General features: G+C 47.7%; 1 long non-coding RNA gene across 1 annotated transcript; it reads left to right on the top strand.

Moving 5' to 3' along the window:
* The first annotated feature begins 6,670 nt into the window (after positions 1-6,670).
* Positions 6,671-17,821, top strand: LOC123847666 (uncharacterized). Its single transcript, XR_006791586.3, has 3 exons — positions 6,671-6,805; positions 14,502-14,696; positions 17,531-17,821. It is a non-coding gene; the product is annotated as an uncharacterized LOC123847666 (long non-coding RNA).
* Positions 17,822-19,609: the final 1,788 nt, after the last annotated feature.

The following is a 19,609-nucleotide window of genomic DNA, read 5'->3' as shown; positions in this document are numbered from 1 at the left end:
CACAGATCGCGAGAGCATGGGTGACGCTACAAGGGAGTGAGTACAGACAGAGGAAAGACAAGCTCTGTGCACTCAACTCGGGAGCATGCCAACATCTGGAGTTTGACGAGACTAAGAAGGAGCAGTCAGGGATATAAGACAAATTCTCTTGGAATTGAAGAGAAGAAAGGGATTCAAGAAGGAGGAGTAAATGATGATGAATGGAATGAATGCTGTTGACGGGTCAAACAAGGAGGGTTTTGGAAACTGACCTTTGGATTTAGCATCACTAGGGTCACGGTCAACTTGATAAGAGCAATTTGTGGAGTTATGGGGACAAAAGTCTGAATGGAGATGGTTCAGAAAGAATGGGATGGGTGCCTGGCTGGCTCAGTCAATAGAGTGCAACTCTTGATCTTGGGGTCATGAGTTCAAGCCCCATCTTGGGCATAGAGCCTACTCAAAAAAAAAAAAAAAGGAGATAGACAACACTTGAGGAAAGCTCTGCTGTGAAAGAAAAGAGAGACAAGGGGTGGAGGTCAGAAAGAGATGAATGCAAAGAGAGAGTTTTGTTTAGATGGAAGAAACTCCTGCACGTCTGTACACTGGTAAGATAGCCCATGGAGGAGGGACGCTGATGATGCAGGAACTGAATCTGTGAAGCTCTGACCTTAAGACTATGCAATGGCATGATGCAAAATAATTATGTAGATTAAGTAACAACACAAAAATACTGATGGTATAATGTTCTGTGGTTAAAAAAGAAGAAACAAAATGGAATGGACATATAAATGCAAATGGGTAAAATACAAGCATTTGAGCAAAGATGTGAGGGAAACATGCAGCATGGTAATAGTTGATTTGAAAGTAGCAATTATGGGTAATATTTTTTCTCTTTCAATTTCTAATCGTTCTGTAACATTGCTTTGTTGGTATTATAAAAATGTTTTTAAATGAATTGAACTGCTGTTTGCAACCTTGCACCATATGAACATGATAATGGGAATAAAGACGTTGTGTGGATGAAATTTACAATGGATTTTTCAGTTGATTTGTTTGATTTGTTCATTCATTGAGCATTGACGGAGGCCCTGCCATGTTCAGGTACCCAAGATAAAGTGGTGAACAAGGCAGCTTGAGGTCCCAATCCTCAGGATCACTCTGGGTGTCAGAGAGCAAAGGGCACAGCCCAGTCAGGTTTGAAGGAGGGAAAGTGAGAGATCCAGGACCACATTCATTCCCTGAAAAAGCATTTCTTTCTTTTTTTTTTTTTTAAGATTTTATTTAATTATTTGACAGAGAGAGAGAGTTAGTGAGAGCAGGAACACAAGCAGGGGGAGTGGGAGAGGGAGAAGCAGGCTTCCCGCTGAGCAGGGAGCCCGATGGGGGGGCTTGATCCCAGGACCCTGGGATCATGACCTGAGCCGAAGGCAGACACTTAACTTACTGAGCCACCCAGGTGCCCCGAAAAAAGCATTTCTTATTTCCAGCAGCGGTGCTGCTCACACCTGCCCTCCAGACACAGGACCTTGACCCGGATATGGAGGGTCACCACGCATCACCTTTCATAGGGACCATTACAATGACTGGTCTCCCTGCCTTCTTGGCTTCTCCCTACTGTCCAGATCCATACTGCTGCTAAGACTCCACAGGGTTGGCCTGCCTTGGCTGCGAGTCTTGGGTTGGCATCACCCACACTTGCAGCTACAAAGCAGCTTTGTGTGCACATGGAAAATTCCTTTCCCAAGGCCGTGCCCGGTGCCAAAGTTTGTGTTCTCAACTACAATGCTACATCGCCTCCAGATCCCCAGGCTATATCATCTCCAGGGGGCATCCGTCAGTACTCCCATCTTAGAACAACAGCAGTCCCTGGGAAACAAGTGGGGAGCATGAAACAGCACGCTGGTCATGATGAATTTTAGGCACTGCCCAAACTCACTCGGGACCACTCAACAGGAGATGACACTCTTTGGTACTCAAAGGTACTAGAAAACGTACTAGAAACCTTGGGGAAAACCGCATGTTCGAGTCTCTTAGGAAAAATGAGAAATAGTGCCAAGACGACGATAAAATGCCACTCAGGTATATTGAGAAGCAACATGGTAGGGGAAGGACATGGACTTTGGTATTAGATGGGCCCGTCTTAACATCTTGACCTTACTGCTTACTTGCTGTGTCAGAAACAAAACCTCTGTGCGTTCAGTCACCTGTAAATGAGAATAATGTCATCGTTATCAGGAATAAAGGAAGTAAGCACAAACTATGTGCCACACTGGAGGTACTTAATCAAGGATCATGATGCGATTTCTCCTGCACTCCTACAGCATTGTGGTGACGGTGTGAACACGTGTGTGTTCAGTGGGTGGTCCCAGCTTGAACCCAGGAGCGAGCTTGCTGAAAGGTGTCTGGGTCGAAGGAGAATGAGGGGACAGTTTGGTCAGATGTTCCCCGATGGGCAAAGGGGGAGTGAGCCTTGGACACAGCTTCCTGACGTGGTCCCAGAGATGTGAGTTGGAGGAGGGGCTGCAGGAAGATACCCAATGAGTTATTTTTATGAAGGGCTGTGTGATAAGGAGAACTGCAGAGTGCACAGGACAAAGCCCACTTCTGAGAGGGCCAGTGAGGTGCTGCCACATGGAGGCCTCAGGAGTGTACAACAAACACCACACTACACCCTGAGGGTCTGGAGACCCAGGGTGGCAGATGGCCGCAGCCGGGACAGGGTGGCATTCTCAGGGAGGAGTCCACTCCTTCTCAATGGCTTTTGGACATCAGTGAGGAGGGTCGGGCAGGTTTTCTTGAGCTCCCCTGAGATACCCCAGGGATGCAGAGAAATTTCCCATGGGACGTTGAGGGGAACAGGAGTCTTGCTTCACCAATAGGGGTGAGATGCTCCACGAGCTGGTCCTAGGCCTCTTTACCCTGGATACATTCCTTGTCTTCCTCCTGCCCTGCTCTGTGTTCCAGGGGGCTGCCCTTGTGGACTGTGTTTCTGAGGCCCCTTATTATAGACTGAATGCTTGTGTCGCCCTCAAGTGTGTATGTTGGGATTCTAGCCTTCAAGGTGATTATATTTGGAGATGGGGCCTTTGGGAAGAGATTAGCTCATGAGGGCAGGGCCCTCATGAATGGGCCTAGTGCCCTCATAAAAGAGACCCCAGAGAGCTCTCTCACCCCTTCCACTTCGTGAGGACATAATGAGAAGACAGCCATCTATGAATCAGGATGTGGGCTCTTACCAAACACCGAATCTGTCCGCGCCTTGATCTTGGACTTCCCAGCCTCCAGAACTGTGAGAAATAAATGTTTGTTGTTTAGGCCACTCGATCTATAGTATTTTGTTACAGTAGCCCAAACGAACTAAGAGGGTCTCTGGCCAGGCATTAGCAGGAGATGGGGGGGTTGAGTGGAAGGAAGATGGCAGTATCTGGGTAGCTTCTCTAGCAATGACTCTATCTTCTCTGTGGCTCCAGCTTACACCGAACAAGCCCGTCATAGCTCTGGCTTGTACCAGGTCACCCTGCTCCAAGCTCCATAACCTGGCCTCGTCTCTTGCCTCTCCAGCCTTGAGGTAGCAGTGACTCCCCCAGGTCGCTCATCCCTGGGTTGCCTCATTGTCCCTGTTTGGTTCTCCCTCCTCTATCACCAGTATAACCAGTTCCCTCTATTGTAGAAATGACATGGTGCCTGTTTTCCTCTTTAGACTCTATGGCTACGTCACCAATTTCCCCATAGGCTGAAGAATCTCATGTTCTATGTATTTGGAGATTGTAGATATATATATGGAGGAAGAGGACGTTATAAAATTTTATGAGATGCTAAAAATGACGCCCACTTGAGTTATTCAAGTCTTACTAATCCAAGACTCTCTCTACCCCAACATCCCCAGGAAATAGCAGGCTTGTTCCAAAAACCCAGTGAGATGATTCTCTAGTCTTTCTTCCCTCAGCTTGAGCTCATACGGACTGACTTGCCTGGTTTGCATCCCACTGAGGTTAGGGCATTCGATTCCATTTCAGATTTACTTCCTTCTTGTGGGTAGACAGTTACAGTAATGGCTCCCAATGGAGCCAGGGCTCCCTCCCTACATCCACACCCTGGTGTCATCCCCTCCCACAGTGAGTCGGAGCTTGGCCATGCAACTTACTTTTGCTAATGGGACAGCAAATGTAACATAAGCAGAGACTGGGAAAATGATTGTGCGTTGAGCCTTTTCCTCTCTCTTGCTACTTTTGGAACCCAGCCACCATGTGACGAAGCTGAGGCTGGTCTCTGGAGATGCATGGCCTGGCTAACAGCCAGTATTGATTGCTAGAAAAATGAGTAAGGCCATCTTAGACTACCAACGCCATTTTGAGCTACCAAATGACTGCAGCCAGATGCCCCCAGGTGGGATGCCCAGAAGAATCACCCAACTGAGCCCAGACCAAACTGCTGACCCCCAGAACCATGAGTATATAAAACAGTGGTTGTTTGTAGCCATTGAGGTTGGGGTGGCATGTTGGGCAGCAAGGACTAACTCACACAATCTCCTTTCTACCTTTGGTTCTTTCCTACCCACATGCCAGCACCTCCTTCCTGTTAAGCAACCCTTTTAGAACACTCTGCCCCTCACAGGTACCTCAGCTCACCAAAGGCAAACTCACTCTCCACCAATGGCCATCCGTGTACTACTTCCCCTCAAGAGTTAAGCCCTAACTTCATTGCATGCAAAGTTTTCCTTAAAAAAAAATTTTTTTTTTTTTTTTTTTAAAAATGTGGTTTTGCTTCCAAATGATGTTCCAAAGCTCTCTGGCTCACCAAAGAGTAATCCCTCAGCTGGAAAACGCAGCGATGCTATTTTAGTATGGCACCAAGCCTCTGGCTTCTTGATGTTGCCAGGGCTGCCGATGCTTCTTCATGGAAAACTAAATCAACTGCCTAAGACACAGAGACTTGTCCCAAAGGGATATTTCAGAAAGGAGAGGCCCTCACCTTCTTTCCATTCTGCCTCTTTCTACCGAACCCCTCAGGCCCCCAGCCAGAGATGGATCTTCTTCCTCTGGAGCAATGAACTTCTAACCTGCTTAAGTGGAGGCCCATCTGTTGTCCCTGACCCTTTGGCCTCTCCCCACACTCGTCCTAATTGTTCTCTGATGAAAGCTGAACGTAAGCCTATGTAACACTGCAAAAATGCACGGCTGGCCGACCAAACATTAACAAGAGAGACAGCTATGAGAAAACAATATGCCTGTTTGCTCGACCTCCCTTTCTGCCGGCAGACTAATTCTGGAAACTTTCCCACTCTCCCAGGGAAGAGGTGCTTTGCTAATCCTGCCAAGTGTCAAAATGGATGGCGTTTGAACAGCTTCCTCTGGCTAGGGCTATTTTTCAGACTATCCCTTGATAGAAACTCTCATGGATTCGGTGCAGACAACATCTCTCCTGGATCTAGTACAGGCGGTAGGGGGAGGGGTTTAGGAGGGGGTCACTGCTTATGAAACTAGTTACCTTTTCTCAAGCACTGCTTTTCCCTGGAAGATGATTAGGTGGGCAGAGGTCACTGAGGAGAAACAGAAGCTCCAGAGGCCACCTCAGGGACTGCCAATGACTCATTGCCACAAGGAAAGGGCCTGGGGCCTGGAGGAAGACCGACAGGTTCAGGGCCCAGGCCAGTGGTCTAAATGTCAGCGGTGACCACCTCTTGGGAAATGCCTTCAGGATCCAAGATTCCTAGGCTTCGCCAGTCTGGGTCAAAGAAGGTTCATGACATCAGTCTGGACCCAGCACCACTTGCTTCTCTCTGTCTCCCCAAAAGTTCCAGGAGAGCTCTTTTCTGCTCTCATGTCTTTAGGGAACCTTTCCTTGGCCCACTCCCAGCTAAATCACCCTTGGAATCTGCTGATCTACCTCTCCTTCCTTTGTGGCCTCACTGTGTCCTGGACATTCTCTCATGGAAAACTTCTACACCTGATTACACTTACTTGTCTGCAGATTTGTCTCCTTTTAATGGACTCTGGCCTCCTACAGAGGAGATGACACGTCATATTTACTCCATATCCCCAACAATCAATCCAGTGTGTGCACTCAGTAGGCACTCAGTAAATATCCTCATTTTCCCATTTAACTCAGAGAAGGTAGCCTGCCCAAGGTCACCCAACAGGTGAGTGCCTGAGCCTGGATTTGGACCCAGGCTTGTCCTAATCTAAAGCCTTTGCCATTCCTCTACTCCACATTGTCTCCCCAGTTAGTGACCCCTGCCCACCTCTCTCTCTCTCTCTCTCTCTCTCTCTCTCTCTCACACACACACATACACACATGCATGCACAGGTACACACATGTCACAAGACAGTATGGGTAGAATTACAGACTGTCAGAGGAGGAGATGATCTAAGACATCACGGAAACCCACTTAATTCTTTAACAAGTAAAGAAACTGAGGCCAAAGACACGAAATCATTTGTGTGAGCTGATGTGCTTTGAGCCAACTTTAAAATGTGGTCGGGGGCTATTCCTGTTGATAATCATATTCAACTTATCAGTATATATCAGAGCCTCCTAGTCAGTTTAACTCATAGCTTCATGGAAGAAACGTAGCCAAGTGATACACAGTGCCTGCCTTCTGAGAGACTTGAGCATAGTTGGGAGAGAAATACGAGCATAGCTATAAATCCAGGGTAGGACGTGAGGAATCCAAAGCAGTTCAGGCCCTCAGAGGAGAGAGAACTCACACTGATTGAGCAGTGGCAGGAAAGCCTCTCACAGATGATAAACTGAGACGAACTTTACAAAAAGGCTGGATGATGGGAAGCCCAGACCAGGATACCGCACGTGCGTCGGCATAGAGGTAGGAAAGCGCATCCTGCGTCTCAGAGGAATGGTTCCACGCAAACGTGCCCACGATGTGGACTCTGCCTGAAGGCGCAGGATGGAGGTGGAGCTGCCGGGCAGGAGTGGGGTGTGCTTTGGGGTCATGAGAGCAGGTGGGAAACAAAAACATCTTCCCCTGGTATCTCAGGAGAGAGTAATGCTCACAAGCCCATCTGGGGAAGGGAGCTAAAGGGACAGAGACCTGGGGATTTACAAAGAGTAAGAGAAAAAGAAAAGCTCAGTAATTTGGACCTGATTAGAATAGAGCTCTTCAGGCTGCAAGAAAGAGGGAGAGGGATCCTGCTTTAAGGCACTCATAGGCTTTTCCCTTCTGTTTCCCACTCTCCCTGGTCCACCTGAGATATCCATCTGCCTGTAGGAGGAGGCACGACTGTGAGGGGGTGAGGTGGGGGGGCGGGGTGCAGGGAATCTGTGTGTGCAGATTCATGTTGATTTCGGAAGGAATTCCAAGAGAGAGAGGCCCAGGTAATGTTTAGTTTGAGTCATTCAAAATAGGATTATGCAGAAAGTTCTAGCCTTTAGGAGCCAGACCATTATCTTGAGAAGGAATTTTCCAAATTCTTCCTCCTCCCTCGGAATAGAGCTCAGAGTCCTTCCGTTTGCCGAGTAAGAGACCAAAGCCAGTCCTTCAGGGCTTGCATGAGTCGGAAAGGAAGAAATAGAAGTAAAGGAAAAGCCCACCCTTTTTCTGTACCTGAAAAGCTTTTAAAAAGGGGAGGAAGTGGACAGAGTGTGAATAGCTAAGCAATCAGCGAAATTGTCCTGTTGTTCCCATCTCTGGGCCTGCAGAGGGGAGGGTGCTAGAGAGGTATTACACTTAGGACTCTGGGTGGAAGCCCCTTCACAAGCCACCCCGTTAAAACCCAGGGCACAGCCCCAGAAAAGGAGCTCCATATGGTCTGCCCCAGGGGAGGCCTGAAGTTCAGCTTCCCTGGGCGCACCCTCAGTCCCCATGGGGTGCAGATGCTAAGGTGGGAGACAGTGGGCCCACCAAAGGGCCTGCTGTTATGATACAAAGTGACCTCCCAGCCACGTCTAAGGAGTGGACCTCCCAGCTAACAGACTGGAGGACCAATGGAAAGAGCTTAGGGTTGCTGCCCAGCTGAGGCCGGGGCACCAAACTGTCACCAGGAGCATTGCCTGGGCCCAAAGAACAAGACACACGTTCGGTCCCGGAGTCCAGGAGGTCAAGTATGACCCAGGCCAAAAAAAAAAAAAAGGACCTCTTCCCGAAGACCAGCGCACACCACACATCCAAAGGCCTTGGTGGGACCAAAGAACCCAAGACCTCTGGTGCCATGAGAGGAGAAAGCTTCCTCACTCCATAATCCCACGCCTCTAGGGTGGGGGACAGAGGGGGTGACTATCGGAGACACTGAGTGTTTTTCCTAAAGACTGAGCATTATCTGAAGGGTTTAAAATACCAGTTCAAAATTTAACTGGATTGGACATTTAGTTTTTCTTCCCCATCCCACTAACTAGTGGGTGGGGTTCAGAAGAGAGAGACCAGATTAGTTCTAAGCAAAATAATGATACTCTATTTTCCCTGCACATCCGATATGTGGTGAGTTCTATTTGTGCAACCGGCTCCCCTGAGTTCTTGGGACACCAGCTCCAGGCCTGAACTGGACTCTTCCGGCTTGGGGAGGGCCCCCCCCCCCCCCCCGCCGTGAGCCTGTGCGGGGGGTGGGGGGCATTCTGGCAGAGCTGAAGGCCACCCCGCTCCTGTCCTGCGGAGTGGGGAAGCCTTGTGGAGAGCAGCTGAGCAAGAGGGACGGTCTCTGCTGCACAAGGTGGGAGCCAGGCTGCGGCGGGCTGGCCCAGGGTGGGGAGAGGAAAGAGTCTCGCAGTAGCAGGAACTGAGGGGGAGAAGAAACTGGAAGGAAAGCCCGACGCTAAAAAGAGACATGGGAAGAGAAGTAGGGGCTTGACGCCCAGGAGAGGATCCGGAACCAGGCCAGGGCCTTTGCCACGTGTCCGGAGTGGGGAAGACGGCCCACAGTGGTGCTGGGAAGCCCGAATGCCCCGTGGGGGCCGGGCTGAAAAATAGTGGGGGCCATCTCCAGTCGGGGCGTCTAGGAGCAGAGGAGGGCCCAGAGAAAGAGGGGGACAGAGAGAAGGAGGAGAACACCCCTGGCTCTCACTTACTGGGCGCTCGCCCTGTGCGGAGATTCCGGCGCAGGCCTGGGGAGCCTGTTCGCAAGGCTGGGACGCCCGAGAGGGACCCTCGGGGCCTCCTGGGAGGGCAACAGACCTGCCCCCGCGCGGGGCTTCCTCGGCCTGGCCTGGCCGTCGGTGGGGGTGTGTGTGGAGGGGACCAGGGACCCACCTTCCAGGGAAGCAGCCGGTCCCTCCTTTGAGCCCCAGGCCCCCGGAGCCGGGCGGCGCTTTCCGCGGGGCGCTGCTGCCCCCTCCTGGGGACGCTCCGCAGGCCCCTGTTGCTCCGGGAGCGGCTCCGGGGGGCCCCTGGGGGCTGGGCGGCGGGCGCGTCGGGGCCGATCCCGCTCAGGTGTCCCGTCCTGCGGCTCCGCCCTGGGCCTCGTCTGCGGCCGCCTCGAGTCCGCGCGCCGCCCTCCGCCGTCGCTGGGCCGCGTCCCCGCGGCCTCCCAGCTGTTGCGCCGTCTTGGCCGCCCCGCGGTGGAGCGTGGAGATCGAGGGTCCCTCGGTGGGCCCAGACGCGGGCTAAGACCCCCCGCCCTGCCGGTTCCTGCTGGTCCTTGAGCAACCCGGGCCTCAGGGGCTCCCTGGTGAAATAGGGCCACAGTGAGGGACTTGCCAAGGCTCGGCTCCGTCCTGGCACAAGGGCGAGTGCCCAAGAGATAAGAGTCATGATTGTTTTTCTCGGTCTCCAGCCCTCCTCGGTGGGTCCACAGACCCTTTTCAGCCTAGCCCCACCGGGCATTCTGGCTTCCCAGCACCACTGTGGGCCATATTCCCCGCTGTGGGTACGTGGCAAAAGCCCTGGCCCAATTCTGGATCCTCTCCCGGACATGGAGCCCCCACTTCTCTTCCCAAATCTCTTTCTAGCATCTTACTTCCAGTTTCTTCTCCGCATTAGGTCCCATTGCTGCATGACTCCCTCCTCTCCTTCACACAGACCTCCCCTGATCCCTTTCTCCTTTAGGTCTCCCCTCAGCTCACTCTGCCTTCTAGCCCCATCGGAACCATGACTTCTGACATCCCTGACCGACATCCCCAATGATTTTCAGTTAATCCCGGGGTCTCCAATGACCTTCTTGCCCCCCACAATCCAATGCCCAATTCCTAGACCGCATTTGATGGCCCTGCAGCATTTCGTGCTACTGAACGTGCTTTCTGCAAATTTTCTGCCCCTTGAATTTCCTGGGACACTCCCTCTGTTTTTCCTATGACCTTGAAGTCAGGCCACACCTCAGTTTCCTTGCTGGCTACTTTTTGTCCACCAGCACCAGCGGCAGGGCTCCTGCTTGGCTTTCTTTTCTTTTCATTCTACACACTCACCTGAGAGCTGTGGTCCCCTCACCACCACCCCTGCACACCGCCTCTTCCCCACCCCCGCCATCCACCGCCCCGTGGGGCTCCAGCAGCTCACCGGTCTGTCTCCAGCTCAGATCCTTGCCCTGGCTCCCTAAGTCTCCATGCAGGTGAGCCCTGGTTGTCTCTGTGGATGGGGAGAGATACCACCAACTCTGTGGGTCCAAAACTGTATGCCTTGTTCCACAGAAATCTAGGAGACATTTTTAACTCCTTTCTCTCTCTTGCTCACCCCTCCTACCATCCAACTGGTTGTGCATTCTGTTGATGTCATCTTATTCTACCTTACTGCCAAGAATCCTTTTTTCACGGCCATGGGCTCAACAACAATTTAGTGGGTGCTTATTATGTACCAGGTACTGCTCTAAGCTCTAAGCGTTGTGCATGCATGGCCTCATTTAATTCTCTTAACAGTCTGGTGGAAATAAGAAGGGACTGAGGCATTGAGAAGCCATGTGCTCAGGGTTATATAGGCAATAAGTGGCAAAGCCCAAATGGGCCCCAGGTCTTGCTGACAGCAGAGCCCTTGCTTTTTAGCATGTTGTGCAGTATTATTCCAAGATCAGGTCATTCCTTGCATAGACTGTCACATCGTCTCTTTTACTAGTTTTCTTGACTTTAGTCTCCCCCTCCCCACAGTGTAGCTATCAACAAGACAACTTCTCCTCTGTTGCGTCCTAAAATGAAAATTTAGTCCTGGGACTCTCCTCAAATCCCTTCAATGGCCTCTGTGGCTCTTAAGCTAAAATTTACGCTCTGGAGCCTCCTCCTACCTTTTTACCCAAGCTATTTTTTTTTTTTTTACTTATTTTTCATATTACATATGCAGTTTTCCCTGGATTCCCAAGGCAGAATTAAGTGATTTCTCAGTTGGGACTAGCTCCAACTACATGTAACAGAAACCCTAATTAATGGTGACTTAAATGAGATAATTAATTCCTCTCTCTTAAAGAGTTTGGAGTATACAATTCAGAGTTGGCATGGTGGCTCCTTTTTATCACCAATGATCCAAGATCCTTTTGTCTTTTTGTTCCACCATTCTTAACATTGGCTTCCATATTTAATGTTTCCTCATGGCTGCAAGATGGCTGCTGTAGCCCTAGCAATTACAACGACAATACTAACAGCAGGAAAGAGGAAGAGTCAAGGGCCAAAATGTGTGCCTTCCAGCTAGCTTGGCTGCTTTAATAAGCTCTCCCAGAAGTTGCATCCAGTGACTTCTAATATATACCTTTGGTCTTTCAACAGATACATTGGAGAATGTAGTTTTTTAGTTGGGTGCATTGGAAACCCTAATAGTGCAGACGTCCAGTTAGGTAAAAAGAAGAGGAAGGGTGGAGATGGGATAGAGAGCTAGTCTCTGCCCAGATTTCCTTCCTCTGCATCCCCCTCGCACTCCTGCGTATGTCTGCCATTGCCGTCCCCACATCTCCATGTAAATATCTGTCTAATGAGTTGTCTCTCATATCAGTTTGAATACTCCATGCAGAGGATGGCCCCTGGCACACAGTAGGTGCTCAGTATAAGTTGCTGTTGAATTCCGTCCATATGTAAAGAGATCACAGAATTCTGGATCACAGAGCCCGTCCTGAATTCCATCATTGGACATAGTCACGTAAGAGAATGTTCTTATTTTTAGGAGATACATGCTGAAATATTTAAGGGTGAAGGTCATGAAGACAGTAACTTACTTTTAAATTGTTCTGCAATAATAATAATATGTAGTATATTTAGAAACAGATATTATATATGTATAGAGAGTGCATTGGTTAATAGGTAAGTAGAGAGTTAGATGAGAAAGAAAATACGGCAAAATTTTACAATTGGTGAATCCTAGTGAAGACTTAGGGAGTTCATTGTTCTATTGCAACTTTTCTGTAGAATTCTTTTTACCAAAACAAGAAGTTACAAGGATCACAGAACTCTAGAATTTGAGATTTAAAAGGAGGACCTTGCAAATTGTTGAGTCTGTTCTCTCAGAGAAATGACATGTCTTTCCTAAGGCACAGGATCCCCTGGTCTTCTTCAGCTATAATAACAGCTCAGCTTCTTATATGTGCCCACAATCCCTTCTCCACAGAGCTTTGTGTGTGCTGTTCCCTCAGCCTGGAATGTTCTACCTTCCCCTTGTTGCCTGATTCCTTCTAATTATTCTTCAGATTTCTGTTCAAGCGCCATTTCTTCAGGGATGCCACACAGGTATCTAAAACTCAGCATGGCCAACATTGAACTCCTCATCTTCCTTCACGGGGCTTCTTCTCCTTTCCCTCTTCTGTTTCCTATTTCAAGAAATGGCAGCACTATCCACCCAGCTGTCCCCACCCCATACTGGGCACATCTTAGACCCCTCCCTCTCCCTCTGCCACCAGATTCTGCTCCTCTGACCTCTGAAATGTCTCAGTATCCATCCACTTCTCTCCCTCTCCACTATGATTCCTCTCATTCAAGTTGCATCTCTGCAACTGAATTCCATCGGATCTGTCTTTGTTCTGTCTTTATTATTTTACCCCACACCTTAAATCCATTCTCCACGCTGAAGCCAGAATTCCTTCCTAAATCATCAAGTTCACCACCCCACTCTCCTGCTAAAAACCAGCCCAACTTGATTAGCTGACGAACTTGGAAACTCTCACAATATAAACACCTAGAAATTTAAGTGTATAACTGGGTTTGCAAGAAAGAAGGACAAATGCCCCTGCATCAAAAATGAAGAGGACACTGAAAACGAGAGTGGTTAGCACAGGAGATGATGCCATGCAGCCCTGGGGGTGGCCATTAGACCTTGAATGGGCCCTAATGGTAGGGGGCTGGGTTTTCTCAAGGGATGCAACAGAGTTAAAGTTTGGCCTCCATATTTGGCCAGTATCAGCTTTTAGCTCTGGCTTTAGCTTTCACCTTTGGAAATTCAAATATTCAAATACCTGTTTCAGTGGCATCCTAGCATCCTTGAACTTGTGCATCATCAATAATCATGTGATTATATCCACCAATTTATTCACCGATTTCACCAGTTTTTCCACTTACGTCTTTTCTCTTCTCCAGGATCCAGTCCAGGATGCCATATTGCATTTAGACTTATTCCATTTTTAGCTATATATTCTTTAATCACCTCTTCATGTGACAATTTTTTAAAATCATTTTCCATAGACCAAAGAAAAAGATAATACAGTTTTTCTTTTTTCTTTCTTTCTTTTTTTTTTTTTAAGATTTTATTTAATTATTTGACAGAGAGACAGATAGCGAGAGCAGGAACACAAGCAAGGGAGTGAGAGAGGGAGAAGCAGGCTTCACGCTGAGGAGGGAGCCCGATGTGGGCTTGATCCCAGGACCCCGGGATCATGACCTGAGCCGAAGGCAGAAGCTTAACGACTGAGCCACCCAGGCGCCCCAGTTTTTCTTTTTTCTAACATGGTTAATCAAATGTATTTTCTGTTACTGATCATTACGATTTTTTCTTTCAGCTTTATCACTCTTTTTTGGTGAGGCACATAAGTGTTTAAGATTGTTGTCAACCTTGGAAAGACCTCTATGAAATTTCTTTCACAAATGAGCTGTAAATACTTAGTGGGTTTATAATCTCAAATATATTGTTGATGAAAGAAAACTTCCATTTTGACTAGCTTTTGCGTAGGAATGAATCCTCCACTTACAATTTTACATTTCTGGTATTGGAAGAATTTTCCATGGACTAGGAAATTGTAGATGGCTCTATACAACTTAACCCTTGTTTTTCTACCATCCACATATTTTTGGTATTGAGCACTGTAGGATTTTTTGCTGGGTGCCAGGCAAGGCAGCATGTGGAGGGTAGGAGTATTTCTGGAAGCCATTCCAGAATCTGAACACCCAGCAATAACTGAACTATACATGGAAATGACTGCAAACCATCTAATATATCCCATGAAACCCATACTAAATGTAGGCCACGTCTTTTTCTTCCTTGTCAAGTCCCCATGGTCATGCCAATGCCACCAACATGAGGAGAAGCTAGAAAAAATTATAGTGAATTAATTTTTTTAATGATATTTTTCTGGATTTTATAGATAATGTTTGTTTTTACTTGTCAACTTTCTAAAATTTGTTGAGATTTCTTTTCTTGTCATCAATGTTTACTTTCAGTCTTAATTTTGTATTTGTAGTTTGCATTGTTTTTTTCCCAAAGAGGAACCAAAATTGCATAAGCTTCAGGCCCCATGAAAACTGGATCTGCCCTTGACTGAGAGAGTTCGCCACTCACAGACATCAGTGAGAAGCTATGGAAAGATACTTTTCAGGAAGAGGGAAATGAAATCCAGAAGGAAGAGGTGGGATTTAAGAAGCAATGAAACAAACAAGTAAGTGTTAATTAAATAATAGTAATAATAATAATAGTAAGAAGAAGCCATTCCTCGCTGCTCTGGTATATGACATAAACACTGCGATGTGGCTGACAAGAGTCTGTGTGACCTAGTGTTTGTTGGCATCCGACTTTATCAGGCGCCACTCCCTCTCACCAACCTACTAGAAAACAGCCCTGAGTCTGTACATCTCACTGGTGCCTCCAGGCATTCTCACATTCTGTTCCTTCTCACTGGAACACTCTTCCCCTTCCTTCTTAAGGAAGAAACACCGCACGCTCTCAGCCTAGATGAGGGTCCCCTCCTGCTAAGACCGTTTTGTCACAGTCCCTTGCCTTGAACTCTTTCCTGGTCTCCATCCCCCACCAGACTGTTGTCTCCTGAGACAGAGACAGAGCCTGGCTCCTTCCTTGCAATACCCCAGCCCTTAGCACAGAACCTGAAGCAAGTAGGCAGTCTGTTAATATTTGCTAAATACATAGGTAAACTGAGAATGGAAACAAAACCTTTTGCTCTTCAGCTCTTGTCATTTCAACTAGTGCTCATCAGTATTAATGGTGGTCCGCTTCCCTGTCCGGGTCAACTCAGCTGAGTGACAACAGTCCAGTCTCTTGCAGATGACTGTGCCCTTCCTTTTGTCATCTTAGGGCACAGTAAATGCTGTAGACACCATGGTTGGTGCCCCTTCCACACCCCCTCAACTTACCCCGGAAGTGGCCTCTGGAGACTTCCGTGCTGACCTAGGGCTCCATGTCTCTCTCAGCCCGAGGACGTTCTCTGGCTGCAGGAGTGAGCGTGGGAGTGTCAGGGAGTTACCACGCCAGGAGCAAACTCTGACAACCAGCGACAGCTTCCTTACCTGCAGGACAGTCTGAAGCATGTTCCAGACAGTCTCTCAGAGGGTCCTGAGCAGGACTGAGCTCCAGATGCCCAGAGTCACTCCACCTCTCCCTCGTGTGCTTCCTGGGTTCACTTCCTGATTAAGCTACTTTCAACCCGTCCTTGTGTCAGGGTCGGCTAGGACACAGCATTGCCCTTTGTCATGGTGCAGTGGTGTAGCTGTAGCAGGAGACTGGGTAGAATTTTGTTGGACCCCACAAGATAGCTCTAGAAGACAGTGGTTTGGAAAAGAAATTCCTGAAATATGCGCATTTCAATAGAATGAATCTTTCTGTTCTGAGCTTCAGGAGGTTTCCAACTTCAAACACTGAAAGAGGAGAGTCTTAAAAGTGGGGCAGTTTATAGCCCCATTCAGAGGGAGATGAGCACTGAAAAACAAAATCTTGGTCAACAGAAGTTTCATTGGAGTGACTCAAGTATGAAAGTAATTCTCCGGCCAGCATGTTGACCAATGTCTTTCATATAACATGGACAGCTGAGCAGGGGAGACTGTGGGAGACTCAGGCTGGGACCCAGATTCTGGGGAACGCAGGGAACCTGCTCCTGCCGCCTACATAAAGTCTTAGCATTTTAAAACCATCAGGACCACTTCGAGCATCCCTGTCTTCTGAATCATCCTGCAGAGGCAGGGCTACTGGACTTAAGCCTCCAAGAAGGGAGGCTGGAGGGGGCCTCACCATTACCTGATTTGCATCTTGCTCCTCTAGGAAGGAGATTACTGGCCAGCCCCTCCCAAGGCCTTTCCTGGACTTGGGGTCAACTGACCAGGAGCAAACAATCCCCATGGGAGTCACTCCCCTTAGGCAAAGGCACTCAGCCAGGGACTTGGCAGGTTCCCAGGTTGCAAATCTCTGCATTTCACAGGAGAGGCTTTAGACTCTAAACCATGGCAGTGCAAGAGGAGAGTCTTCAGAGCTCAACAGTTTGTAGACAGATACGGAGAGATTAGAAAAGAGAATCCATCTCTGAACTTGGTTGTCTGGAGAGAAGGAGGCCGACTCATGAAGATGTTTCCAGAGATGACTGGAGTGCACAGATGGTAAAGCCATCAAGGGGAGATGGTGCCAGAGGTCAGCACAATGGGTGCCCTTGTGCCTTGTTTGGGGACTTTTGTGTTTATATGTTTGTGATCGCTGTCCCCCGTGCAACCCCAAGCTGGGGTCTGCTAAGAAAAATAACCTGGCTTACAAGGGCATTCTTCCAGCTTCACTTGAAAGTTTGGAAAACCCTTGGATAGGAAAATAACCTCAGGGAGCCAAGACTTTCTGCACTTGGTGGAGCCCTAGACCCAAAATACACATAAGAACACTTCGCTTTGAAATGCCTGCAGTACTCCTATCTGAGTCATCTGAAAACAAATAAAAAGAGACCTAAACAAACAAACCTAATTGTGCACAGAAACACGGCCAGGTTTCCAGCTTGGCTTCCCCTCTGTTTTCATTAGTCAGAAGCCAATGTACGCAGCTTTCATGGTATCCAGAAAAAGCAAAATATTAAAAACAAATTACCGAGGTTTCTCCCCTTCCCTCCTCCCTTCCCCGTGCACCAGGCAGGCCAAGTTCCTGACTTCTCTCTTGGATTTCAAACTTCTTTCTTCCAGTCTTGATGGACAGCTGCCTGCTTACCAGGCTGCCCATGGTTGACCAGCAGCCCTGGCTGACACGGGCATTTGTGAACATCAGCAATTACTGGGATACTCAGATGAAATTAAGAAAGGAATGTTATGGGTCTTGAGATATTATTATTTTTACCAATAGTCAATGCAACTGGTTTGAAAATCAGGCCTGCTAACCCAAATTCACTTAATATAGGTCTACCCATTGCTCTCAGCCAAACCCCTACTACCTACCTTTCTTTTTCCCTCTTTTACTTATTTCACCATTAAGTAGGCATTCCACTGCAATGGATACCTCTTGTCTTATATCTCCAAGGTTGTCAAGCTGGCAGAATTAAGTCTGAAGCTCCTGGTGGGGAGAGCTTGTTTGACGAGAAGAGCAGAGCTGAGTGTTAGAGAGGAATAAGAACGCATATGACATCATCTGAGTACCTGAATCCAGCCATGACTGAAGCCTGACCACCCTGGACTTTTCTGTTATATGAACAACTAAAACTCCTGTTTTACTTAAGCCTCTGTTAGTTGGGTTATTGTATCTTGTAACATAAGTGCGTGCAAACACACCTCTCAAAATGCCACCTGAAATTAAATCTTTGCATCTTCCGAGTAGACGACTACGCATTTCTGGGAATGATCTCTCAAAAGGAAGATTTTTTTTTTTTTTTTTTTGCGAATGTAGTTTCAATTAGATGTTGCAGGGAAGTTCAGAAGACAATCCAATTTAGCCCCAAATCTTGTGAGAAAAATTGCCTCTGTCCCTCATAATGTAGTAAGAGATGAATGAATTCTCTCACCTAACTCATATTTGACACAAAGAACAAAATAATGTAGTAATTACTGAGGAATTTCTTTGCATTCCTTGGCTTGTTTTGATGACCAATTCCGGGCGTCCTATTCTGTGAGGCCAGGGGGACATCTAAGTACCAAGATTAGTCTAGATCCAAAGCATGTAAAAAATAACAATAAATATTTGCCAAACAAAAACCAATGATACACCGACAATATCTAGGGGATAATTGAAACTGTAGGGCCAGTATTTTTTTTTTCTTGGTCTATATGCCATGAATAGGTGGGAACTTGGCTTCTTGTTCCCTCCTAATAACTAACCAGAAAAAGAACTCAGGTTAACTCCATTTTTCCAATTCTCCAGTTAACAGTGAGTGTCAGGGGGTGCCTGGGTGGCTCAGTCAGTTAAGCACCCGGCTCTTGATATCGTCTCAGGTCATGATCTCAGGGTCGTGAGATTGAGCCCTGGGCTCCTCACTCTCTCCCTTTGCCCCTCCCCAGTCCCGCTTGTGCTCTCCCTCCCACCCACTCTCAAAAAAAAAAAAAAAAAAGAGTGCAGTGACTATCAGATCAGGTGGGGGATGACATACATGCAGGGATGGAATAACAGCCTGAGGAACTGGGCTAACTGATTAGAAAAGCGAACACATTTTTAAACCATTAGTTTTGAAATTAATAGCTACCCTTCTCAAAGGAGTTCCATCAGGGCTTGGTTCAAATGTCACTGCCTCCAGGAAGCCTTCCTTCATGCTTCCATTGGAAAGTATCACTCCTTTAGGCCGCCCTTTCACAAAGTTCAAAATGCTTGATATTAGAAGTAGCTGTAAGAAGATGGAGATCATTTTTACTCAAGAGTCTTTGGGGAAGAACGCCAGAATAAATAATTCAATAAGTCCTCTGGGATGAAGTAAGGGACAAGATCTAGAAGTACATAATCAAGTAGAACAAGATGGTCCCTACCTTGACTTCTATACTGAGTGGGTCTAATTTTTGAAAATAGAAGAAGAAATAATTTGATGTGGGGATGCTGAGAGAGCTGTGTTGCTTTACATGACAAAGAGGAAAGAGAGGCACTTGTTCTAGAGAACCTGGGAAGAGAAAGGGAGCTGGTGGGGCTGGGCATTGCTCCAGGGATCTGAGGGGAATAAGATACTTCTGGAGGTGAGCACTGGAGGACGACGTGTGAAGAACAGAAACATCCAGATGGGTTGTTGACGCCGTACCACTTGCCCCTCCATTTCCCCTACCAAGCTTCCAGTCACATCTCTATTGCTCATACACACATATGTGTCTGATGGGGGACTCTGAAGGGGAAGGATTTCTATGTGCAGGTGGACACAGAATAAACACATGTAGACACAAATCCAAATTTCGAATTGACTTCATGCTGTCCCAGTGGATGACAGAGCTCCTGGAGGGAAGGGGCCATTTTCACGTGTTTTAAGATCTTTGCTCAGCTGAATTAATGACCTAACATGCAGGGAAACATCTGCAACAAAAATGATGGCCTGAGAGTCAGATAAACTGTTGTCAGTGACTAAACTCCCAGAGCTCAATATATATTGTGACCATTATTATTATCAGTAGGCACATGAGTACAAAGGAGAAG

Source organism: Mirounga angustirostris, unplaced genomic scaffold (assembly GCF_029215605.1).
Source record: "Mirounga angustirostris isolate CCGP_5_RB_7025 unplaced genomic scaffold, mMirAng1.0.hap1 SCAF_2, whole genome shotgun sequence".
In the NCBI taxonomy this organism is placed as follows: Eukaryota; Metazoa; Chordata; class Mammalia; order Carnivora; family Phocidae; genus Mirounga; species Mirounga angustirostris.
The sequence above is the reverse complement of the archived record's forward strand: the minus strand, read 5'-3'. Positions and strand labels throughout refer to the sequence as shown.